General features: G+C 38.7%; 1 long non-coding RNA gene across 1 annotated transcript; it reads left to right on the top strand.

Annotated features, from left to right (window-relative positions):
- Nucleotides 1–279: 279 nt before the first annotated feature.
- On the top strand, nucleotides 280–27871 carry LOC139041665 (uncharacterized). Its single transcript, XR_011497249.1, has 4 exons — nucleotides 280–480; nucleotides 6585–6686; nucleotides 23762–23888; nucleotides 27620–27871. It is a non-coding gene; the product is annotated as an uncharacterized lncRNA (long non-coding RNA).

The raw sequence follows: 27871 nt of genomic DNA, 5'->3' as shown, positions 1-27871 counted from the left end.
CATTTCATTGTCTGCAGTTGCTGTGACATCACACCTCCCTCTGTCATTTAAATCACAAGACTCCTAGTATTAGTCACTGACTAGTCAAAATTAAAGTCACTGGTGAAACGTCTCCTTTCTTTTCCTCTACCAATAAATCAAAACCATACCATATGTTGGCTTGCTTTGTTTGGGGGCCATAAGTTGTATGTTTTTTTCTTGCTATTTCTTATTGCCTTTTTTGTTAATAGTTGGAAGAATTATATCTCTCCATCATGTGCCTAATGTTTTGCAGGCTCTTACTGTCTTTTACTTGACACACACCCTCCTCTTCTAAAGATGTTTCACTTGGATCCCACTAACCCCATGTTCTAATTTGGACTTGCTGCTTTATAAGCCTGCCACTCAGCTGCTGTCTTAGGATTTCACTTCAGCGGATGTATCGTTTCAACGAGTTTCCTCCTTTGGGTGCTGGAGTATATCCTCATTTCCTCAGATACGGTGAATAAGAAGTAAACTTGCTGAGTTCTCGCATGTTTGGAATGATTTTGTTTTGCTCAGAATGTGACGATGTGGGCTGGAGTTTGTTTGTTTTAATTCATGCTGCTTATTGGCTACTGGACCCTTTTATTGCAAAGATTTCTTGTTCTCCACAGCTCTGGGACTTTTTTGTCCTCTCACTTCTTTAATACTTTCCTCTTCTACGTTCTCTCTGCCTTCTCTCTCTCTCGGTATCCTATTACAGAGATATTTGAACTCCTGGACTGACCCTCTACCTCTTTTATTATTCCCTTAGTATTTTCTTTCTCTTTGCCATTTTCTCTACATTCTGGAATCTTCCAGATTTTCTATTAAATTTATTATTATGGCAATATGTTTAAATTTCCAGGAGTTTTGCGTCTTCTCTGATTGTTCGTTTCTTAGCAACCTGTTCTTGTCTTATAGGTGGCATCTCATTTTGACTCTCTGAGAATCCCAGTCGCATTTTTTTTCAACAAGGTTTTTTTAATTGAAATGTTTCCTGAGATAATTGGGATTCATATGCAGTTGTAAGAAATAATGTACAGAGATCCCAAGAACACCTTACCCAGTTTCCCCAAAGAACATTTGCAAAGCTCTAGTATAATATCACAACCAGGATGTTGACCATCCGCTCATCCTATGCAGATTTCCTCACTTTTACTTCGACTCATTGTGCGTGTGCATGTGCCAGTGTGTGCGTTTAGTTCTATACAATTTTATCACGTGTAGGTTTGTGTATCCTCTACCACAGTCAAGATACTAAGTAGTTCTATCACCACAAGAATCCTTCATGTTGCCTTTATATAACCTCCCACCTCCCTTCCAGCTCCCTTCATTTCTACTTGACAACCGCTAATCTGTTCCCCATTTCTATAATTTTGTCATTTTAAAATGCTATATAAATTGAGTCACATATTATATAACCTTTTGTGATTTGCTTTTTTCACTCAGCTTGAATTACCTGGAAATTGATCCCAGTTGTGATATGTATTGATACTTCGCTCCTTTTGTTTTTGAGTAGTATTCTCTGATATGTTTTTAATGCAGTTTATTTAACCATTCACTAGCTGAAGGACATCTAGGCTATTTCCAATTTTTGACAGTTATGAGTAAAGCTGTTATGAACATTCACATGCAGGTTTTGTGTGAACACGTGTTCATTTCTCTGGGATGAATACCCAAGAATGCAATTACTGGGTCACATGGTAGTTGCATATTTAGTTATATAAGAAACTGCTAAACTCTTTTGCAGAGCAGCTGTACGTTCCCACCAGTAATGTACGAGTGACCTGGTTTCTGTCCATCTTCACCAGCATTCTGTGTTGTCCATATTTTCTTATTTTGGCCACTCTGATAGGTGTGCAGTGATATCTCATTGCACTTTTGATTTGTATTTCCTTGATGGCTAATGATGAATATCTTTTCACCTGCTTATTTGCCATCTGTATATCCTCTTCAGTGAAATGTCTCTACATATCTTTTGCATGTTTTCTAATGGGGTTATTAGGTTTCTTTCCTGCTGAGTTTTTTCTTTTTTTTCCTTTTTTTTGAGGAAGATTAACCCTGAGCTAACATCTGCTGCCAATCCTCTTTTTGCTGAGGAAGACTGGCCCTGAGCTAACATCTGTGACCATCTTCCTCCACTTTATATGTGGGACGCCTACCACAGCATGGCTTGCCAAGTGGTGCCACATCCACACCCGGGATCCAAACTGGCGAACGCCCAGCCGCTGAAGCAGAACGTGCGCACTTAACCCCTATGCCACTGGGCCGGCCCCTTCTACTGAGTTTTAAGAGTTCTGTATAGATTCTAAATATTAGCCCTTTACTGGATATGTGGTTTGTGAAAATTTTCTCGCAGTCTGCAGCTTGCCTTTCCACCCTCTTTATATGAGCTTTTGGAGAGCAAAAATTTTAAATTTTGATGAGGTCCAATTTATCAATTTTTCCTTTTTCCTCCCTTTTTTCCATGATTTTAGTGTCGTCTAAGATCTATCTAAGATCTATTAGATCTATCCCTAGATCCTGAAGACTTTTTTCCTATGTTTTCTCTTTCTAAAAGTTTTCTAGATTTACATTGAAGTATACGATCCATTTTGAGTTAATTTTTGTACAAGGTATGAGGTTTCAGTCGAGGTTCATTTTTTGCCTATGGATGCCCAGTGCTCCAGCACCATTTGTTGAAAAGGCAATCCTTCCTTTAGTGAATTGCTTTTGGATCTTTGCCAAAATCGATTGGGCATATTTGTGTGTGTCTATTTCTGGCTGCTCTTTTCTGTTCCATTGATCTATGTGTCTATCCATCTGTCAATAGCACATTGTCTTGATTGCTGTAGCTATATAGTAAGGCTTAGTATGTGTTAGAGTGACTCCTCCCACTTTATCCTTCTTTGTCAAGGTTGTTTTAGCTATTCTAGGCTGTGCCTTTCCATATAAATTTTAGAGCAAGCTTGTCTATGTGTATAGAAAACTTGCTGGGATTTTGATAGGAACTGCATTAAACTGAAAGGTCAGTTTGGGGAGAATTGACATCTCTGCTATGTTGAGTCTTCCAATTCATGAACACTGCATGTCTCTCCATTTATTTAGGTCTTCCTGGATTTCTTTCAGTAGTATTTTGTAATTTTCAGTGTATAGATACTGTCTATGTTTTCTTAAGTGTGCATCTAAATATTTTGATTTCTTTGGAAATATTGTAAATGGTATAGTGTTTTCTATTTTGGCTTCCACATGTTTGTTGTAGTATATAGAAATGAGATTGATATTTTTGTGTGTTGATCTTGTATACTGTAACCTTGCTGAATTTATTATATTAGTCCTAGGTGTTCTTTTGTAGAATCTTTGGAATTTTATGTGTAGACATTTATGTTATCTGCAAAAATAGCCAATTTTATTTGTTCCTTTCCAATTTATATGCCTTTTACTTCATTTCCTTGCTTCATTTGAGTAGCTAGAATTTCCAGTACCCTGTTAATGGTGAGAATAAGACATCCTTGCCTTATTCTTGATCTCAGAGAGAAAGCATTCTGTCTCTCATCATATTAGTTGTAGATTTTTTGTAGACAATTTTATCAAGCTGAAGTAATTCCTCTCTATTCTTAAATTTTGCTGAAATTTTTATCATTAATATGTGTTTAATTTTGTCAAGTGTTTTTCTGCCTCAATTGAGATGATCCTATGCTTTTTCTTATTTAGCTCATTGATATGGTGGATTACATTGACTAATTTTTGAATGTTGAACCAGCCTTTCATACCTGGAATAAATCCAACTTGGTCATGGTGTATAATTCTTTTTATATATTGTTAGATTTAATTCGCCAAGATTTTGTTGAGGATTTTTCATCTAAGTTTAAAGAGATATTGGTTGAAAATTTTCCTTTTTTGCACTGTCTCTGTCTGGTTGTTGGTATGAGGGTAAGGGGGTCTACAGCATTTTGTTCAGACTGGAAGTCTTCAACCACATTTTTTAGAGTTCTTTTCTGTTACTTGTAAATTTTATGTTTCACAGATACTTGTTTATTTTTGTCTCTCCTGTCCCATATTTCAGGAATTCTTAAATGTCTAATGGTTCTTACTTTTCCATTTATATAAATGTGGAGTATCAGGAAGTCTGAAAATTTCCACGTATATGGGTAGGGCTTGTCTACTTCTCTTTACAGTGTATAGGCAGAGAGCAAGCCATCAATACATCAAATGTTATTAACAACTTTCCCAAGGACAGAAGGCAGTTGAAAAACTGAGAGAGATAAAACAGAACAGAGATGCTGCCCCTAGAGTACAAACAAGGAGATCTGCTGATTAGAAAGAAGATAATATCAGCAGCAAAACCCTTAGAGGTGTGAGCCACAGCAAGGATGATGGAGAAGAAAGATGAGAAGTGGTAATGAAAACACAGGATTATTTGAAGTTCTATATTTGGGATTGTCCACTTTTTCCACCTCTTCTTTTGTTGTCTTCTGTTTTTTAATTTTCCACTGTTCTATCTGCAGATAAGCTCTTCTCTAAGTAAGGTGAAAATATGATTGGCAGAAGTTAGGGCAGCTATCTTAGTGGCAGGGCTCAAGAAAAAATCCTACTTCATTCCAGCATTTGTAGATATCTAGACAGTAAATGACTGTCTCCCAACTTATATACTCATGATTTCAGGTGCTACTCTTAATCAGAGTCTAGTAGAGTAGGATACTAAATTTCTCTTGGGAAATACTAATCTGCCCCAATACGTGCAGGGAACTGGAGAGTTTTATCCAGTTTTTCTCTTTAGAGAAAGAGCAAGGAACACCCTCCTGCTTTGTAAAGCTCTAATCAATTGGTAAACTCTTCCACTTCCTCATTTATAAATAATGAGATACTTACAACTTTGCCTTCAATCTCTGACATTAAGGTCACCCATTCCACTCTCACCTTTGTGAATCCAGTGCCATAAGGCTGGATAGTGCCTGGGGTGGAGATTGAAGGTAATCCAAGCCTCAGCCAAAGGTAGAATGGGGACTCAGGTGAGGAATGTGATGAAACTTGAGAAAGGCCAGCAAGGAGGTTATCAAACACCAAAAACCCCAGCCATCAGGTAGGTTCACAGGCAGGCAGAACACAGAGATGCAATGTCTTTTTTTTTTTTTTTAAAGATTTTATTTTTTTCCTTTTTCTCCCCAAAGCCGCCTGGTACATAGTTGTATATTCTTCGTTGTGGGTCCCTCTAGTTGTGGCATGTGGGACGCTGCCTCAGCGTGGCTTGATGAGCAGTGCCATGTCGGCGCCCAGGATTGGAACCGACGAAACACTGGACCGCCTGCTGCGGAGCGCGCGAACTTAACCACTCGGCCACGGGGCCAGCCCCAGCAATGTCTTTTTTTTAATGAAAAGGCTCTCTATAGCCCAGCAAGACCCTAGAATGGCTTTGGGTGTATATCAAAGAGTAGTGCTCTTGGAGGTTGGAAAAGCGTCCGCAGACGTCATGAGTATCAGTGCTGACAGATAGTCTGACCGAATACTTCCAGTGGCAAGGAAGTCACTACTGCAGGAGGTTGCTCATACCTTCAGAAACGTATTTCTTCCATAAATAGCTCAACACATATCAATTCCTAAAACAAGGGTAGCTGTCTATTTTGGTTTGCCTAGAGCAGTTCGGGTTATACCTATTGTCCTGATATCACTATTAAGTGTGCTCCCTTTCATGCTCAAAAGTCTCCTGGTCCTCTCCCTATAATTGCTTTATTTTAGTTCTAGTTTTGTCCCTGAAACTGCAAGGGGTTCTCAATATATGAAGATAATTAGTACCCAAGAAAGAAGACCATTTAAAGTGAATCCACTTAAGCCCTCCAAATCCACCAAAATCTTATGGTGAAAAATGGAAAAAAATGTTTTGATTGAGCCAGTAGCTTTGAAAATATAACTTAGAAGTGTAGAAAAAAAGTGTATTTAGCTTATAAACTAATAAAATTTAGGTAAGAATTGCATCTATGTGCTAATTCCTAGAATTCGTTTTGCTTTTTTTAAGGGACAAAAAAAATTTAAAGACATAAAATATTGATAGAACATTTATTATATCACGTCTTACTTTTACAATATTTCTATAAAAGTGGGTAATTTTTGCAAAAATACTTAGAGATTTCAACCATTTTTCTCAAAGGTTTCTCTTAATCCTTTGCTATACTCATTATTCTTGTTTGAAGTGCTGATCCATCGAGCCATCTTTGCATGTTTGTCTTCACTCCTTGTTTGGACAGCGATGTTTTCAACGGTTTTGCCTTGAATCTAGTAGTTCTCTAACATCACTTTCATCAACTCTATGAAATCCTGCAGGGTTTGCAAGATAATTTGCAATTTCTCCATGCAGTAAATTCACATTGATTTGCATTGTATCGTGGACCATTTATCAACATTCGACAATATGGGAGAATAAAAGACAAAAAAATGTTTGATGTGGATGGGTGTGGTTATGCATCAGTATTGAGCAGTAAAGTTGTTTTATGTCTGAGCTTTTGAAACCGTGGGAACTTAATTAAAATTCACATATATGCTCTGTCTCTACTTTTAACAACAAAAATAATATTAAGTACTATTTTTGAAAATTTACTGTGTGTTAGGCTCTGTGTTTGGCACTGTGGATACGGAATTGAATATATGTTCCTCGACATCAACAGACAACTTAAAAAGCAATTCAGATGAATTAAAAGACAAGGATCCAGGTAAGCAAAATACATTGGGGCCTACAGGTAATCGGCGATGTCCTAATGGGCGGGATATTTAGTGAATGAGTAGAATTGGCCCTGCGAAAATGTAGATAGGGGAAAGAGGCACAGGCAGAGAGACCTGTGTGAAGTTCAAACATGAAAACAGCAGGGCACTTCCTGAGAGCTGTATTTAAAATTTTTCCAAAATGGATGGAACATGACGTACAAAGGAACAGTGCCAAGGAATGGGACTAGAGAGGTTGTGAAAATCAGGCATTTATTGGCCCAATAAGTGCAACAGAATAAAACCAAGTTATCATGGCTGAATAAGAATTGAGAAAGAGCAGCCCACCCACTCAGTATTTCCCCAACCAGCACCCCTAAACTAGGATACAGAGGCACTTTCTTAAATTTTCTTAAACTTTCTCTAACACAGTGTTTTTTCACAGTATATACTATGCTGCTTTCAAACTAGCAATAGATAGTTATCTCAAAAAAGAACCTTTGTGGGTATAAATACACATAAAACTAGATGGATAGATAAATAAATAGATAGACAGAGACAGACAGAAAGGTAGAAAGAAAGACAGACATTTCACACACACAAGATGCTCAAGTACTCCAATTTGTATTCTTTTATTTCCTAACACCTGCAGAATTCATCCATAGTCTTTGACTGTTTGCAATTCTTATTCCCAACCAACAAAGATGGGCTTAAGCACACCTTTCAAATGTAAAATTACCCTGGCAAGTTATTTTGGCTGAAGTTTTCTTATAGCAGGGCTACATTTAGCCCAGAAAACAAGACTTCTGAAATATGACCTTGAATTTGACTGCTTATAAAATATTATATGAAAGAAACCCTTGTAAATCATAACTTTGACTTGTTCTGTCTTTTGAGAAAATGAGAAAAAGCTATTTTACTGTAAAACTATGTAAATCTCAGGAAATAACCTACCTTGTATAATTGAGTGTCTGAGGTCAAATTCCCTTGAAGCATACTTCCTGACAGGGATTTGAATATGCATGATGAATTGAGAGAGTGCTCTTGAGGAAAAGTCTTGTAAGGGAGGGGGTGAAGCAGGATAGAGAAGGGTAAGAACTGAGCAAGGATTTGGTCTCACATCCACAAGGGCTCTGGAGCATAAATTGTACCACAGAGTCAGATTCCCTTAAGGCAAGGGCTTACCTTTTGTACTCTCATATCACTCAGCCACTGGCTATGGGCCTTCCTTGAGATGGAAAATGATACTTAAGAATGCATTAAATAAAAGCAATTTCTACAGAGTAGAAGGTCATCTGTAGAAATTGCTTTTATTTGATGGGTTCTTAAGCAGTCCATCCATAATTAGCTGAGGGCTACTCTTCAGTACCTCCGTTTTGCCCTCCATGTGGGTAAGAGAGAGAGAGAGAGCCTTCAGATGGGGAGCTATAGAAGTTGACAGTAAGACACTGTTGGCATTTATGAGAATGGTGAATGCCAAGGAGATATGGTGAGGGCACCAGTAGAATTAATTGCAGGTAGGTACCCTAAATAAAATGAAATTAAGTTCCTACCACCCAATTGAACAGGGGCTTTGTAAGAGATACTTAACCTGAATTACTTAAGGGGAAAGAAAATTACATTTCTTTTATATTGGACTTTGTGAATGAACATTTATATCCTTTACAACTGCATTTATAGTTCACTTTGATATGAGAAAATCAATTCAGAATCTTGCTTTGTACACCTCGAGAGCCATGAGGAGAATGACTGGTCTGGAGTTGAGAAGTTGCAATATGGCTCCCAGGGGCCTCGTTTTGTCCCTTGGTGAAAAGGCAAATACCTAATTCCAAGGAGTTTAGTTTCTGTAAAAAGCATTAAAGTTCTGGGGTAAGAGGAACGATAAAATGACACTATAAAAGCTGACAGATCTCAGTTTACTGGTAAAGAAGTACAAATGGCACATATCAGAACTGCATTAGCCAAGACCCTGAAATTACAGATATTTAATAAAATTAATGGCCAATAATCCAAAATTTTAAAAGCACATGTGAGAATCAAACAAAATGGAATAAAATCTCAGTGCATGTTAGACTCTCAAGGAAATTATGGACTAATGATTTCTGCAGCAAGCTTTTGACAAAACAACTCCAGACCTCATAAACACTCTAAACTGAGTCTGAAACTCTCAAGCACACCAGATACAGAATCTTCCATGTTTAAGGGCACAACAGTGATTTTAATTTACATATCTGAGAGGAATGAGCACAGAGAGCCTCAACAAAGACAATAACATGGTACAGCAGGATGAATGTAAGACTCAGTCAGCAGATCTGGGTTTTGGTTTCAACTTCAGCACTTGCATGACTAAGGAAACTTGAGGAAGTTTCTAAGCTTTGCTCAGCCACCCTCTGGAGAGTAATAACGATGATACCTTTCTGTATGCAGTGTTGAAGTGTTCTATTGACTGAGATAATATATTTAAAAGTACTTTGTGAACCACATATGTTCAACATGATTAAGGCCTTAGTTTATGTTTTAATGGTAAAAATGCAGAGCACAGACAATTAACCAGATACAACCAATAAAAATCTCATATCATGCAATTAGAAAGCAAAGATGGATGCTCGGTAGTAAACGGAATTTTGTGTAGAATGTTGAAAACGGGACATTTTGTCTGAATCAGTGTGGTGGCAACTTCTAGTCCTCACATTTATCCAGTCCTCGCTCCTCCTGGACATGTGAGAGGATGACCTTTCCCTGCCCCTTTGGAAGTGGACAGAGCTATGTGACTAGTTCTAGGCCAATAGCCTGTTAGCAGAAGTGATGCCTGACTCTATTGGGCGAAAGCTTTCATTGCCAATGCAAAGCCCTCCAGCATTCTCTTCCCCTACCAAGGCACCTGGGCAGGCCTCAGCTGACATGGTGGAACTAAAAGATCCAAGCCACTTGGATAAATGAGTTGCTAAAAGGAGGAACATTGCCCTGGAGAGTCACCTAGACCCACAATAGATTTTGCATGAACAAGAAATAAACATGGATGACACTTTGAGCTTGTTGTATTGATTGATTTTTGTTGCTATAGCATAGCTCAGCCTGTCCTGACTAGTGTAACCCCTGAGATAATTGTCAGGTGCTTCTATGTTCCTACATATGACAAAACCACCAAGCTCTGCAGATGCTGAACGCTAGGCATCTAAATCTCATACATGCTATTAATCAGCAAAACATTTTTTCATAATAGTCAAACCTTTCAATTCACTAACTTGTCCTTAGACTGCATCTTCACAATGCTAGAAAAATTGGTTGACTTAGTAAATTCAGTTTAAAAAAAAAGTTCCTGTCCTTTCTTCAAGAGTGTGCTTCCACAAACACATTTATAGAGTCACTACTGAATCTTTGCATTATCCCAAATTTATTTTATATTATTTATTAAACATGGAGTATAATGCACTTGGCTAATTGCAACGTGGTTTCCAGGACAAGAGGATGGAAATGATTTTGTTATTATTTATTTATGATCCCACATTCTTCTAAAAGGATTTGGGACACAAATGATGAATTATTCTCCAGTTTCCTTAACTGGACTTATTCCACGGCAAACAATCACAAAAGGACTGGAATTAAGTATAATGGCATTGGATCCATCCATTTATAAAAACTGTAAAATATGGACTATAAATCAGTAGAACAAACATCCAGAGAGATGTCTCTACCATTAGCACAAAATTTCCATGATTTTGGGCAAATTATTTATACTCTATTACCATTTCTATATCTACAAAATTGGGAAGGTGTTGGCCATTCCAAACACACTATATCAGGAGAGACAGGTAGCACCAGGGAAAGAAAACTCATATAGAGAATAAGAAAACATTCCAAAGGGTGTTTAGCTCATTAGAAAAGAGACTTGCAAAGTAAAATCAAAATGAATACTTCATTTTAAATTGCAGCGGTTCGTTAAGTATATATTTGGTTGTTAATTTCTGTTTTATTTTTAAAAAGCTGACTGAAAAAGAATAACTGCCATTTAGAGTGGAGCCGGGTCATGGGGTAGATTTCTGAAGGGGACACTGTTTCCTATACGACTTTGGATCTGGTCTCTTAAATACAAATCACAGTCACTAACCTTTGAGATACGTGGTTTGGTGGTTTGGAGTTTTGTTTTTGATCCTTATTCATGATAAAGACTGATACAGTGGCTGTCAAAGTGTGGTACCTGGACCAGCAGCAGCAGCACCCGAGGACATTTTAGAAATGTAAACTTGGCCCCACTCCATCTAATGAATCAGAAACTTGAGGGTGAGGCAAGACAATCTATTATCGCACGTCCTGCCTGAGGTCCTGATGCATGCTGAAGTTTGAAAAACACCCTGGAAATCTGCAAAAAGACCCCACCCTGATCCGTTAAATGTATACATTTAATGCATTCAGAGATCAGGTATAAATCAAGCACCTGTAAGACTTTTTCTAACATTGAGAATCTATATTTTCTGATTCTCTTAGATTAAGATCTGACACTCTAAATTTCAAAATGGAGCCAGTTTTTATGTTTAAGTAATAAACCCTCGAAAATACAAGATTTTTATTGGAAGTGCTGACACAATCTTAGCGATAGCATTGCAAATGGCGATGCTATAATTAAGCTTCGATCTCCTTTGGAAAAAAAAAGGGAGAGAGAACGTGAAGAAGGAGGTTACTGCTCAATGAACTGCTCTGTCATTTGCCGCAGTGATTCTTAATTGTGTCTCATTACGGCAAGATGATCATTACTCTACTTGTCTGTCTGATTTAGAGACCACTAAAAGTGTCTTGTACCACGCAGCCGTCTCCCTTGCAACAGTCCTTTGGCTCTCACCCTCATTACTCAGAATCTGTCCAATTATTTGTCATTAAAGTAATAAAAAGGACTGCAGCAGAAAATGTGGGAGGTAACTGTTGGAGGTCTGCCCGGGGAGGACGAAAAAATGCAAACTGTTTTCAAGGCACTGGGAAGGTGACATCGTTAATTAAGTGTTAGGGAATATGCAAAGCAGTCCCACTCTCAAGAGACTGTAATAAAACTGAGAAAACATTATTATCACTGCAAGTAAGAGAAGGCTGTGTTGCCCCATCTGGAAGACCGTGTCACTTTCTGGTGGAGACTCGAGCAAGGAGGGGAGGGGGCTGGGAAAGAGATGGAGAAGGTGGAGTTGTTCAGGGCCATTGAGTGTGCTCAGGCTGTTAAGAGTTCAGAATTAAGGTGTCAACACAGAGGGCCAGTGGATTACAACTTTTAATGAGGGATGTTTGTCTAATCACAGGATTTGCACACCCAATTTCCTCTGCAAAATGACTTATAACTCATCAGCAGGCAGTGTTTTTGTAGGTTAAGGGAAGGGGAGATGAAGTGAGGGGGAGGCTGACAGCTGGCATAGTAGGCATCTTGGGTGTTGTTGCAAAGGTGGGAATGAAGCAAAGCACTTAGAGGGACATAGACACTTGCTTATTTATTAAAAATACACTGAACACCGACAGAGGCCTCTCGGCCTTTGCTTAAGCTGAAACCTGTGCCTGGAATGCCTTTTCTCCGGTCTTCCTATATCTTGTCACCCCGGCCAACTCATTTCTTATCTTTTGTAGTTCACAGTGTCATTCTTCATGAAAACTACCCCTGGTTACCCCCAGATAAGTATACCAAACTATGAAAACACAGCTTCAAGGCAAGTTCTCTTGTTTCCTTATTCCAACCAGGCTGCAGATATTTATATAAAACCTACCAATAGGGGAATATTAGAGCCATACCTGACCCTAGAGTTGCCCAGGCAGACTTTAATTTGATCACAAGGAAAGTCTTCTTCAATGACCTTTAGGAAATACATACTGCATTAGTTAGCAACTGCTGCTTAACAAACCATCCCCAAATTTAGATGCCTAATTATTACTCAGGGGTCTATACATCAGCTGTGCTTACTCATGTGCTTTTGTCACCTTGAGGTTGGGTTAGGTGACTCTGCAGTTGGGTAGGCTGGCTTGCTCACATATTTGGGTGTCTGTTGCCTTTAAGCGGGCCTAGAGAAGCCTTGGTTTGGACAACTGGGCTTTCCTCCATGAGGCCTCTAATCCTCCCATAAGTTAGTGTATGCTTGCTCATAGGCCCGTGACGGGTTCAGAGAGAGGAAGAAAGGAGCAAGAGCTTGAGGCATAGACTTGGAACTGGTACACCCTCACTTTTGTCCCATTTTATTAACCAAAGCATTAATTCTAGAATCAAGTGGTGGTGAATTCATTCCACCACTTGATGGGAGAAACTACAATGGCACATTTCAAAGGGCTTGGTGACAGACAGGATTGAAGAATTGAAGTATTCAATTCTCATTTGTGGCCAAGGCCAGAGCTGAATGTCCTGTACTGTATGGATCATGGGGGGGTGGGGGGGGATCTCATTTATGCCAAGAACCCTTCCTCCCAACCACAGAATGAACTTCCTTGTATTAATTTCCTGAGGCCACTGTAACAAATTACCAGTAACCCAGTGGATTAAAAAATGTAAATTTATTTTCTTACAGTTCTGGAGGGAAGCTAGAAATCCTCCTCTTCTGTCTTTTATGAGGACATTCGTCATTGAATTTAGGGTTCAGCCATATAATCCAGGATGATAACCTTATTTCAGGAAACTTAATTACATCTGCAAAATAAGGTAACATTCACAGGCTCCAGGAATGAGGACTAGACATATCCTTTTGGAAGTCACCATTAAGCCCACTACAATCCACCCTTGGCCCCACTCAAAATATTCGTATCATTTCCACGTGCAAAATTCACCTTTTCCAACATCCCCCAAAATCTCAACTTTGGGTATCAACTAGGCATCAATTAAAATTCTCATTGACTATCATCAACTCAAAAGTCCCAAATCGCATTCATCAAAATCATCTAAATCATGTATGGGTCAAACTCTGGGTATAACCCATCCTTGTGCAGAATTCCTTTCTATCTATGGACTGCGAAATTAGCACACGCATTACCTGCTTCCAAAATACAATAGTGGGACAGGCGTAGCATAACAGTTCTAGACATTCCTATTCCAAAAAGAAGAAAAAGGAAGGAATCAAGGGGTCACCAACCCAAAGCAATTTTGAGATCCATAAGGGCAAATTCCATTACATTTCAAGGACTAAGAATAGTCCTCTGTGGCTCGAGGCTTTATCTTCCCGGCCAGTGGCTCCACCCTCTAGGCCTGAGGCAGTTCTATTGGCTTCTACACCTGCACAGCTCAGCAGGCTTCTGCCTCTAGACCTGTGGCTCCACTCCTCAAGTCACTTTTCTTCCTTTTTTTCCTTTTTAAAGGGTAGAACATATTGCACACTATAGGCTGAGTAGCTCTCTCATCTTGTTTCTTTCCTATGGAATTTTGGGAGTCTAACAGACTACTTTCACTTCTTTTTGTATCTATTCCCTTTGGTCCAAGCTGACAGTGTTTCTGCTGATACAACATTCTCAAAAATCTTGTGGGTCCCCTGTGTATGTCACAGAGATCACACCATTAGACAAGAGGGCTCGCCACAGATCCTTCCTGGATAACTTCATCTCTATTACTGACTTCTGCTGAGTTCCTTGACTGATCTGTGAGTCACATGACCTATCTCTTCAGCAAAAGATTGTCCAGCCACACCTTTGGGCTTCTCTCTAAAGCATATTTTATTAACAATGAATCTCCTAAGTTTAGCATCTTTTGCAATTGGGATATGCTGAGAGTTTCCTAAATAATCAAGTGCTGGTTTCCGTTTGCTTAACAGGTTTTTTCCCTCAATTTATCTGTTTCTTCTTGTATTTTACTATAAACAGCAAGAAGAAACCAAGCCACACTGTCAACTCTTTGATAGGAAACCTCCTCAGTAAAATATCCAAGTTCATTGCCTAAAACTTCTATGTTCTACACAACTGTAGAACATAAGTCAGCCATGTTTTCTGTTACTATATAATGATTGCCTTTCCACCAGTTTCCAATAACATGTTTCACATTTCCCACTGAGCCCTCACTAACAGAATCTCTAACATCGAAATTTCTACCAACAGTCTATTCAAGGCAATCTAGGCTTTTTTTAATCATGAACTTCAAAATTCTTCCAGCTTCTACCCATTGTCCAAGTCCAAAGCCATTTCTGCATTTTTAGGTGTTTATTACAGTAGCACCTCACTCCTATTACCAAAATCTATATTCATTTTCTGAGCATGCTGAACAAATACCACAAACTAGATGGCTAAAAACAATGTGAATTCATTCTCTGACAGTTCTAGAGGCTAGAAGTTCAAAATCTAGCCTGGTCATGCTACTTCTGGGGCTCTTGGGGGAGAATCCATTCTTTACCTCTTCCAGCTTCTGATGGCTCCAGGCATTTCTTAATTTGGGGCCACATCACTCCAATCTCTGTCTCCATGGTCACATTGTCTCCTTCCCTTCTGTATCTTATAAGAACATTTGTCATTGGGTTTACAGCCCCCTCATATAATCTATGATGGTCTCCTCATCTCAAGATCCTTAACTTAATTACATCTGCAAAGACTCTTTTTCCAAATGAGGTGACATTCTGAAGTTCTGAGGATTAGGATATGGACGTATCTTTCTCAGGGACACCATTCAGTCACTGTACTTGCCATCACCTCATTACTGTAGCAAATGCAGTTGTGAGACCAGCAGCAGCTCTGATCTTCCCTTTATGTAGATGAGAAAACAGATGGCTGGGAAAATGATGAATGGCAAGACTCTGGACCAGGACTGCAAATGATAGCAACTTTGTTGCCCATTCCATGTCCTCTCCCATCCCTGCCCCATTTCAGTCAAAGTTTTCAGCTGGGAAAGTATATGAGGAGGCATGCTTGTAAAGCACTTTATAGCAATGTTCTGAGAACTCAAAAGGCATGGACCGTGAGTGACTCTAGAATCATTAAATCTAGTCACACATGCCCCAGTCTTCACTCATCTATGTGAATTCCTTTTTAGTTATCTACTATTATATAACAAATCAGCACCAAACTTAAATCTTAAACAATATTCTCTCTCATTATCTGGGAGTTGGGACAACACAGGTCTTCTATTTCATTTGGTATCAACTGGGGCACTAAGACGTTTAGAAAGTTCAAACAGCCTAAGTTGTATTGTTGGCAGTTGGTCCTGGCTGCTAAATGGGAGCTGAATTCAGGCTGTAATAGGGGCTATGGTTCACGACTATATGGGCTTCTCCTTGTAGCTATCTGGGCTTCTTTACACCACAGTGACTTGATTCCAAGAAGGATCATCTCAAGAGGAAGGAAGCAGAAGCTGATGGTCCTTTTAAGGCCTGGGCTTACAAATATTAGACTATCAGTTTGACAGAATTCTATTGGTCAAAATAGTCAGAGGACTAACCATATTTAAATGGAGGACAAGGAACTCCAATTCTCTATTAAGTATGTCATGAACATACAGAAACTGGAGGAATGATTGACAACTATCTTCAGAGGCCAGTTACCACAGCCTTCCTTCCTCCAGACCACCAGCAGAGCTATTATTAGGGTTTCGCAAGCATGTCTGGCTGAGTGGGTAAATGAGGGTTGAAAACCAGCTCATGCTCCACTTGCCAAACCACTTACCATGGCTAGAGCAGGGCTGGATCCACTCATGGATGCCTTTTCCACATGTGCCTTACAAAATAATGATCACTTTGTCTACCAGCAGACCCATAAGTTGGCACTGTGGCTTCCACTATACTCACACAAGAAAACCAAGATTGCAAGCACAGGGGTTTTGTAATAGAGCCAAAAGGATGCTGACCTTGATGTTGGAAGTCCTTTATTTGAGACCAGCATCTGCTACTTACTAGCTAAATTGACTGAGAGAAGTTACTTAACTCTCTGCAATGGAGTTTCTTCATCTGTAGAAGAGAGATGATAATTCTTGCCCTTTATCATTCTCACAGTGTCGTAGGGGTCAAGTGATTTACACGTAAGTCCACTGTGGAAAATATAAGCTACTACGTAAATGTGAGTCTTTGTCTAAAAAGTTTGCTCATTCCCACCTACTTTTGCTGATGCCAATCTCCCCTCTTTATTTGAGAACTGGAGCACAAAGGGCCATAAAACATTGGCCCAAAGAAATCTCTCCAACTAGAGGAAATGAGTAAGAATAAGGCATCATTTGTGATGACAAGAACTTCATATTGGAACAAAGATCATCAGATATTTTCATTTCCGTACCTCATTTTCTGGGTCCTCTCCACCATGAAACATGGGGAGCTAAGAATCAGTCCTAGTTCCTACCTTATTCTATATTTATTTACCAAAGCTCTCCAGGAGGAAGAATATTACCTGCACACTTTAAATGAGTGCAATGCATATTGAAAACACAAGGCACTAGGTAAATGAGAGATAATTACCAAGCACACACTGACATTATGTAAAACACTCTGGCATTTTTCTGTGATACAGTCCATTGAACTGTATCACTCTGATGACCAAATAATGAATTACGTCCATTAATGAAAATACTATGTGTTTAATGCTAACCTTCTCCTACATCTCTTCAGTACCTTAACCATGACAACAAGTATACGCACAAGGTGGGACTGACCGTATCAGATTTCTCATTTTTAAAGCTAATAAATATGCTTTTCAGACTGATGCCTCCAAGAATAATCTTTATACCCAAGTTTGCCAGGCAAAAAGAATTCACCTGCAGAGTGGCCTTCTTACACATTTGTGTGGTAGAATGACCATAGGTGCCAAGAGATAGCTACGGTTATCCTTGGGGAGCAGGGATAGAATTCAACCATTGTCCAGCATCATATTAATGCAAGATGTTAGGGCCTGATATGCCAAAGTATTGTACTTATTATCATTTATTATTAATAATAAGCTGCTACTTAGTGTATGCCAAAATCTGTGACAAGTGCACTATATGTATTTACTTATTTAAATTTCAGCCTAATGGGATACCTAATGGTAGGTATCCCTATCATTGTTCCACAGGTGAGGAATTGGAGGCTAAACAGGCCACCTAGCCTGTCCATTGTCACTCAGATAATAAGTGCTGGGACTGGGGTTCAAATCCAGGTCTAACTGCCTCCAAATCTCATGCTGTTATATACCCCGTTACATGGTATTGGCTTCCGGCAAATAATGTTAGTTTTTCCAGGGAGCTTCTGATGGATTTGCAAACTCCATGGTCTTTGGACCAAAGGATGTTACAAATCCCATTTGGCTCTGTCACCCCACACCTCATCTTAGAGGAGAAGTTCTGGGTTTTATCTTTCATCTGAATTTCAGTAAGTGAATCTATGTGACTTAGACTTTCCAAACTCAAAAGTGCAGAAAATCCTTCAGAGAAGAAGAGAATGTCTCAAATGTGCCAGCCCGTCTGAGTAGCATCTGGGTCACTTTGGGACCAGACTCAGTCATGTGTACTATACCAGAACAAACATATCAAACTCCAAAAGCACTGGCAAGTTGACGCTAACGTTACTAACGTTTTTATGGTGACAGAGAATTCACATACACACCAGATTGACCATAACCTAAAGGAACAATTTTATGAAACACCTTTGTTTCCCCAGAGTTCCCTTTCCTTTATCATTCAGTTTATGACTTCTCTCCTTCTCTCTACAATTTCTTCAAATACCCTTTATCAATTTAGTTCTTCCCTCAGTTTGAGTATCCAATTCAGTAATATAAGACTTTATTAGATAGGAGAGTTGGCTAATAAATAAAAATTTTCATATTTTTCTCTCTCACATAAATTAGGGACAACGTCAAGGCATTCCGGAAGGAACATTTCACATTTTTGAGTGCATGCTATATATCTAGATGCTTTTCTGTAAGTGAAGAACTAAAATTCAAAAGGCAAGATTAATATTACTATTTTTTCATTTTTACATAGGATAGAATTGTGTCTCAGAGAAGTTAATTGATTTGTCCATGTTCACACAGTTAATAAGTTGAAGAACCAGGTTAGGGCTCCATCCATTAAAATTTTGCTTATCCATCACTGAATGTCTTGGCACAAAGTCTCCTGTAGATACTCAACATATTCATTGACTAAATTTATACTCAGTACAAATGAATTCATACCTGCACTAGGGTATTGCGATCAAGACCATCCCTTTTGTAACTAGGGGAATAGTTAAGGACAATAAGAAAAAATGCAAACACAAGGGACAAGTCATTTCATAAACACAAACTCCTTTGAAAGAATCTGGAAGACATAATTTCAAGGGAAGAGAAGTAGAACAAGTTTTACATTCCCAGAATAAAGAGAAAAATGTAGTGTTAATTTCTAACACTTCTGAGGCAAAGCAATTATCTTTGGCCTTTCCCCATCACTGACAAAAGAGACAAGTTCTGTTTCTCTTCTTAGGACATAAAATAAGAGTTTTGAAACTTGCTAAGCTGGCGTGGCAGAGAATGTTACGTGTTCCTCCACTGGTCCCATTTTCCATGTGGGAACACAGCTAGGCAACTGTCCTCAGCCTCCCCTGTGATTGATTCTGCCCAACAGAATGGGCAGCAGTGACATCTGCCACTTCCAGGTCTGACCCATGGACACCTCCCATAAAGTCCTCCACATTCTTACATTTTCTTTTGGAAGATTTAGAGGATGGAAGAGCCATAAGATGGAGAGAACTTATATCCCTGAATATCTTCGCTTGAGTTCCCCTGAAAGCACAGCCTCAGAAATGGACTTGAAACGGACTTAGCTACAAGTAGTTTATTGGGACCTTGATCCTAGAAAGCAGGATGAGGAAGCAGAGATAGTGAGACAGTGGATGAATGAAGCTATTAGAAAGGTGAGTTATTCAGGTCGCTGGTGTGGACAAAGGGAACACAGGTCCTGAGAGGCCTGCAAAATGCCCCCCGGGCTTGTCTGCCCAAAGGTTGGGAGGTGGGAGCATCTGTGCATCAGTTCTCACCTGCCATCCTCCCACAGACCCAGAACCTCCCTGAGGGGTGTTAATCTCCCTTCTGCGCTAAACTGCTCAAGAGCTAGGGCTGCACGAGCTTGTCTATACCTTCATGGGGAACAAGAAGTTCAAGGATGCCCACGGAGAGAACAAGGACAAGGAACACCGTGCATGCTGGAGATGAGATGCTGCCAGCAATTGTTCATCCCTGTCATAGTCGGCAATCAGAGACAAGGCCCGGAGGATGTGGGTTCAGACCCACAATGTGTCTGCTGAAAACAGTATGGAGCAGAGCACTCCCTCCCCCACCAACCCAACCCTCATGGAACTATGACATGAGTGAAAAATAAGCTTTTATTGTGGCAAGTCTCTGAATTGTAGGGCTTTCCTTTTGTTTTGCTTTGTCTTGTTGAAGTGTCTAGGTTACCCTGATTAACACCATAGATGGAAGAGTGGGCAATACAGAACCTGTGAGGTTTTTGATTTTGTCTTAACCAAAGATGGATGTTTAATCACCATTACTAGTTAGATGTTAGATATTCAGGTATCTTAGAGGTAAACCATGATAAGATAAAAATTATTTTCCTAAGCCTCATTGGCAAATTGAAAACACAATATAAATTTTGATTAGACTGAAATTTTCATTTTTTAAATAACCAAGATTTTTAAAGAATAATATTCACAATATTGAAAGAAGAGGGACAAAGTAGTTGTATACAATAAATATCAAGTATAAACTGATAAACTTTTCTATTAATTAATTAGTATTAATTAATATATAATTAATTAATATATAATTGATTATATAATTAATAATTAATTAATATATGTTAATAATACACTTCTGGAATATTCTAAAAATTCCTAAGTTTATATTCTTAGATTCTAAAGCCATCCAATTAATCTATTTATTTGAGTCTTGCTTTATCTAGAAAAGTATTCAAAATTACTTTTTTGAGCCCTCCAGGAAGCATTTCCTAAAGAAATAGTCATAAATTCAGAACAAGATTTAAGGCACAAGGGAAAATGCCCCATTATTTATAGTAGCATACAATTGGAAATGAACTGGATGTCCAACAACTGGAGATTCATTAAATTATGGCACATACATATAATGGACTATTATGTGCTCATCATAATTCATGACTTCAAAAATATTTAATGTCCTTGGGAAGTGTTCATGCATAATGTTAAGGGAAAAAGACAAATTTCAATGTGCAATACAGTGTGTAACACAAAATATACATTAATAAATGAACAATTGGAGAAAAATATATTAGAAAATTAACATTATATCAACATTGTAACAATATACCTGCTAGCAATAGGATTACGGCTTATTTTAATTTTATTGCTTTGCTTTCCTTCTTTCCTAAAGTTGCTATTATGAGTGTATATTTCCTTTGCTATTGTAAAACTATGAAAATGTTTTAAATTGCCTTTTCCAAGTGTATTTTATATATGTAATGATGGGTCTGCTTTGGATACAATTCAGACGTGTTGGAAGCGTTACTCAGAGACACATGGAGCCTTTTGATAGCAAACCTTGCAGTGGGTGGAGAGGTTGTGTAGGGCATGTTATATACAGTGTTTAATTAGGGAAAAAGTACTTAACTAGGAATGTGATCATGTCATTCCATGGCTAAAACTCCCGTGGTTCCCCACTGCCTTCAGAACAAAGCTCCACCCTTTTAACATGGCCCCAAAGACCTTCTCTAATTCAGCCATTGCCTGCTTCTACAGCTGATCTCTTGTTCTGCCCCCAGGCGTGGTGGTTTTCTGACAGTTTGGGGAGTGCATATTACCATCTCCCATCTCAGTGCCTTCAGACAGCTATTTGTTGTTCTTGGAGGAGAATAGGAGTGAGTGAGCAGAAATTATGAGAGAAAGAAGGGAAAAAAAAGTTGCTGTATGGGTGCGTTATCACAGTTACCGCTGTGAGTCAAAGGGCTGGATTCACTGGCACCTCCTAAGAAGCCTACAAAGGCCTCCCAGATTTCTCTACCCAAAGGACAAGAATGAAGAGCATTTATCCATCAATTCCCATGTTCCGTTGGTTAAGAGTTGCTCCTAAGGCATTAACTCCATTACATGTCTGAAATGCATACACACTAGCGCTGCCTCCCCTCGCCCTGAATCCCCTTAACTTGCGCCTGTTTCCCATCTAAGATTCATTTCAGAGTTTCTTTGGAAAAACTCCCCTGGTCACCCTCCACACTAAACTCTTAAATCTCCCTTTGGCACCCCTACGCCAAGCACCCTTAGCAAAATGCTCTCCTGCAACACAAATAGCATTCATCACACATCCTGTAACCATAAGCCTCCTCTCCCATTACTGGTGCCACAAGGACAGGGAGCAGATTTTTTTCTTTCCTGTCTGATTTTTGCCTGTGTTCTGTATCTGCACAGGATCTGGTAATAGTAGGTACTTAACAGATAGATGTCGGTTGAATGAATGCCGCAGGTAGCGATGGTCTGTTAACTAAACATAAACATCATGGCAGCAACGCTTATATTGTCTTCAGGTGGCCAACTGAGTCGTCGTTCTCCTGAGCCACGTCTCTTCAACCTCCCACACTACAGCTCACGGAAGTGTGTACATCCTACACTCCTACACTAATCTCAGTGAAGTCTCAGATAAGCCACAGAAAGCGGAGCTGTGTGAAAGCCTGTATCATGTGTTATTTGTGTGCCAAGAAGATAAATCAAACCCTAAAGAGAACTTAAGCAATACAATATGTCATGGCAATAAATTGGTTCCACATCAGGCCCCCTTCCTTGCCTTACAATTGTTCACATGTCCTTTCTGCCAGCCTAAATTTACTTTCTCAATCAGACTTGGCTTCTGACCTCATCATTAGCAGTCCCTTGAGATCCCCAAATCCTCAGCTCCGACTTTTGCAGAACGCTTTTCTCTTTTTCTAACCTGCTGGCCCTCCCTAAAAATCCCCGCTCTAAAAAGAGGCTAAGATTCACTTTATCTTCCTCAATATGCTATACAGTGCATTTTATTTTATTCATTAGAAATGCCAACGGGTATTTTCCATGTCATATAAATTTTTCATTTGTACAGTGGCACAGAGACAAAAATACACATAATGATACTGGTTTTTAGTAACAGTTATTCACTCATATTCTCAGCAAAATTTAAGTATCTCTGTCAAGATTCTTAACAGAATCCTCCTCTTCCTTCACACAGCACCCAATCTATCTGCTAAATACACGCTGAAAAAATAGTTAAAGGACATTAATTTGAAGAGACAACAAATTATTAGGCTTCCCAGGATACCCACAGGTGTCAGTCTGACTCTGGGCTCCGGTTGTACCACATTTTAAGTACGTTTTTGGTTAATTTGTGCTTCTTCTATATAGACAGAGGCATGCCTCATACAACTACCCCTGTAATCTCAGATGCCTTCTAGGTAGTCCCTTATGACATACAGAGGGGAAATTGGAAGCATCAAATGCCCTCAGAGTTCTTAAGCAACTCAGACCAAAATTGGAACCATTGAATACCCATGATTTTCTTAAGCCATTAAACATTCTTTTCTCATAAACAAATTAATACAAAAGACATTCTATAGTCTAAGCCAGGAGTCAGCAAAGTTTTTCTGTTAAAGGACCAGATAGTAAATATTTTAGGCTTTATGGGCCATATGGTCAGTCTCACCTACTCAGCCCCGCTGTTGTAGTGTAAAAGCTGCCACAGACACTATGTAAACCGGTGGGAGGGGCTGTGTTCCAATAAAACTTTACGTGTAAAATAGATGGGGGCCAGATTGGCCCATGGGCTGTAGTTTGCCAATCCTTGGTCTAGTAAATAGATGTTACTCTCAAAAATCTAAAAAGTTCAAAGGAAGGCCACTCTTTTCAGTAATTAAGCTCTTATTTACCAGGATGACAATAGCATAAGTTTTTTAGCTAAGCCAAAGTATAAAACTTATGCTCTAGCATAAGTTGGTCACCAGAATGCAGCTCTGAAGCAGCTTGACTCTTACAGAGTCCTACTGATTTGAGCTCCAGGTTTTGTCTGGTTTTCAACAATACCCAGTAACTCACAGCAAAGTGTACACTAAATAAGGAAATCTAATTATGTTCAAATAATCAGAATCCGTATATTTTGATTAAAAGAAACAGGAAAAAGCTAATTTGATTTCTTAATGTGATACACAAAGTCAAACTTCCTGTTTCAGAGACTCCCTGGTAACCCTGCTGGAAGGCTCCAATTTGACATCTGCTTAAAGGAGACAGAGGTGATGTTCTTGGAAAAATACAACTGGTGGATGGTGTGCCTGTCCACCTCCACTTTCTCTCGTCCAGGTAATTTCTTACTGAAACTGGATTTGTAGTAATCAGAAGTTCATAGTTTATAGTTTTCAGAGAAATCAAGATCGTGGTTAATAAGCAACCTCACAAGAAAAAAAAATTTCCTATTCAAGGTTTAGTTTTACTTGAAGAAAAGAAAATTAAACTATGATTCAGAGGAACTTGAGTGCATGTAAAAGTTATTACCAAAGGATGGTAGACCAGCAATGATGGAGTGTTTGAAGACTTCATTACCCAGAAGTAAACCCCAACCATTTATACATTCCCTCATTGAACTGCCAGGTGCTTCTACTTGTAGAAATTCATTGGCATCAGTCTTACTTATGATCTTTTCCAGACAATGATAAGGAAGAATTTATCTTTTAGATCAACTCACACTGATAACCAGTTTTCAGGCATAGCTTACTTTAAACAGAAATGATGCATTTGACTCTATTAGCATAATTGAGTTTTGGATTTATATTCTAAGTTAGGGGCTTTTAACCATTTTGTGCTATGGACTTCTTTGACAGTCTACTGATGACTATGGATCCCTGTTAGAATAAGGTTATTAGATTCATAAAGTAAAATACATGTGAGTGCAAAGGAAACCAAATTTATCAAAATACAATTGTCAGAGTTTTTAACATATATATTTTTTTTTAATTTTTGCTGTCTCTACTTCTTTATCGCTATTTCTTCAACTCATTGTCATTCCTTCTCTTTGTTCCCTGAGTAAATAGAGGTTGGGAAACTAAAAAACAAGCTTTCAAAGAAGCCAAGAGCCTCTGTCTTTTTAAGTCTCCAAGTAATTTTGAAGCAATCCTGCCAGTAACAGAGGTACGCTAAGGAGTCCAGCCAGCTAAGAAAACACTAAACTTCTTTCACATAATCCAGTTCTAGGTAAACCATGGATTTACTTCATCCTTGATAGAATGTGTCTACCTGGTGTAGACAGTAGGCATTATTTTCTGCTGTAGCATTATTCTTCCAACCAGCACCCCATACCTGGGGACTCCTACTCATCATTTGGATCTCAGCTTAGATAATGCACCACTTCTTCTGGGAACTTTCACTGACTCCCAGGATTCTGGGCAAGGTCATCATACTTTGCACGCCAATTGCACGCTGAACACCAGAGAACTCACCATATAACAACTTTCCATTTACATGTTAGCATGTCTATCTCCTACATTGGCTTCTTCCTAGTGCCTGGTACAAAACCTTGAATACGCAGATTTCTCAAAGAGTGTTTGTTGGAAAAACAAATCCTAACAAGTTAGGCTCCCATCACCACCTCTTCATTATCATTCCTTCCTATTATACCAAACCTAGATATTCCCCAGGAAAGCTCTGCATTGTGGATGGCCTAAGACACATTTTTAGGATAAGAAATAATTCAGATTAATGACTAAGTTGCAAATTTCTAGTGGAATCCCCAAGATTTTCTTTTGTAGTATATGAGAACCAGTAATTGTCCTTATACAATTGTTCTTATACTCTTATACTAAAGCTGGAGTATAAGATTTCCAGTACCCAACAATTCATTTCTAATGTTTATAGCCAGGTAGAAATGCATCCAGATAGTCACCAAAAGACGTGTTGGAATGTGCTTGTCAGTGCTACTCATTATAACCTCAAACTAGACACTACCCAAGTGCCCAACAAAGGTAGAATGGATGAATAAATTATGATATATTCATATAGCAGAATACTAGAGGCCCATGAGTATAAAGAAACTACATGCAAAGATATGGATGAATCGCACAATACAATTTCAAGTGAAAAAAGCCAGGAAAAAAGTACATACTCGATGAGTGCATTAAAAATGGGTGAAATGGGGGCTGGCCCAGTGGTGTGGTGGTTGGATCCATGCACTCTGCTCTGGAGGCCTGAGGTTCACAGGTTCAGATCCCAGAGCTACAAACCACTCATCAAGCCATGCCATGGTGGAAATCCCACCTATGAAACGGAGGAAGATTGGCACAGATGTTAGCTCAGGAACAATCTTCTTCACCAAAAAAATAAATGAACAAATAAAAATTTAAAAAATTAAAATGGATGAAATGGAAATCCTTTTTTCAACAAATGGTACTAGGACAACTACATAGCCACATGCAAAAGAATAAATTTGGACTCCTACTTCACATAGTGTACAAAAATTACATCAAAATGGATCAAATACCAAAATATAGGCATAAATATTCATGACTTTGGATTAGGCAATGTTTTGTGTTGTTTTTTATAGATGATACCAAAAGCAGAGGCAACACAGGAAAAAACAAACTGGGCATCATCAAAATTAGAAACTTTTGTGCTTCAAAGGACTCCAACAATAAAGTGAAAACACAGCCACAAAATGGAAAAAATGTTTTGCAAATCATATATTTGATAATGTACTTGTATCTAAAATACGTAATGAGCTATTATAATTCAATATTAAAAAGACAACACAAATAAAAAGTGAGCAAAGAGTCTCAATAGACAATTCTCCAATAAGGTAGACACAAATGGCCAAGAAGCACAAGAAAAGATGCCCAGCATCATTAGCCATCAGGGAAATGCAGATCAAACCACCATTTCACAGCCACTAAGATGACTATAATTGAGAAGACAGATAATAATAAGTGTGGACAAGGATGTGGAGAGATCAGATTTCTTATACATTGCCAGGGGTATGTAAAATGGCGCCTCTACTTTGGAAAACAGTTTGGCAGTTCCTCAAACATTTAAATACAGCATTACCATATGATCCAGCAATTCTACTTCTAGGAATATACTCAAGAGAAATGGAAACATACGTCCACACAAAAACTTGTACATGAATATTTATCACAGCATTATTCATAAAATCCAAAATGTGGAAACAACTCAAATGTTCATGCACAAAGGAATACATAAATAAAATGTGATATATCCATACAATGGAATATTATTCAGCAATAAAATGAAATGAAATGTTGATACATGCTACAACATAGATGAACCTTGAAAACATTATGCTAAATGAAAGAAGCCAGTCATAAAGGGACACATATTGTATGATTCCATTTGTATGAAATGTCCAGCAAAGGTAAATCTATGGAGACAGAGAGTAGATTAGTGATTACCTAGGGCAAGGGGTAGCAGAGGATATGGAGAAGTGACGGTTAAGGGGTATGGGGTTTCTTTTCGGGATAATGAAAATGTTCTGAAATTGATTGCAGCGAATTGCACAACTCTTTGAACATACTAAAAGCCATTGAACTGTATACTTTAAATCAGTGAATTGTGTGGTATGTGAATTATATCTCAATAGAACTGTTTTAAAAAGGATGAAGCTAATCCATGGTGTTTAAAATCAAGAGAATGGTTACCCTTTGAGGAGGAAGGTAGTGACTTGAAGGGAGTTCACAGGAGGCTTCTGAGAAGACCGAGATGTTCTATTTCTTGATCTGAGCCCTTGTTAAAAAGTTACATGAATATGTTCATCCTGTGAAAATTCATTGAGTGGCACACTTATTTTTGAACCTTATAGTGTCTATATTTTAAATAAATAAATTTTTTTTCTGTAAAAAATCTGTGTGTGATAGGCAGGAAAATGTTCCCCAAAACTGTCTACGTTCTAAGCAGCAGAACCTGTGAATGTGTAACCTTATATGGCAAAGGGAATGTGGGGTTGCAGATGGAATTAAGGTTGTTAATGAGCTGATCTTAAAATGGGGAGATAATCCTGGATTATTCACGTGGCCCAAATGTAATCACAGGATCCTTCAGAGTGGAAGAGGGAGGCAGAAGAGAGGTGAGAGTGCTGTGATAGGATGTGAGGAGGCCTCGACTCACCATTGCTGGCTCTGAAGATGGAGGAAGGGGCCACAAGTCAAGGAATACAGCAGCCTCTGAAAGTTGAAAAAGGCAAGGAAATGATCCATCCAGAGATTACAAGAAGGAGTGCAGCCCTGCAAACACATTGATTTTTAGTCCAGTGAGACCCATGCCAGACCTCTGACCTCGAGAAT

This window comes from Equus asinus, chromosome 23, assembly GCF_041296235.1.
Source record: "Equus asinus isolate D_3611 breed Donkey chromosome 23, EquAss-T2T_v2, whole genome shotgun sequence".
In the NCBI taxonomy this organism is placed as follows: Eukaryota; Metazoa; Chordata; class Mammalia; order Perissodactyla; family Equidae; genus Equus; species Equus asinus.
The sequence above is the reverse complement of the archived record's forward strand: the minus strand, read 5'-3'. Positions and strand labels throughout refer to the sequence as shown.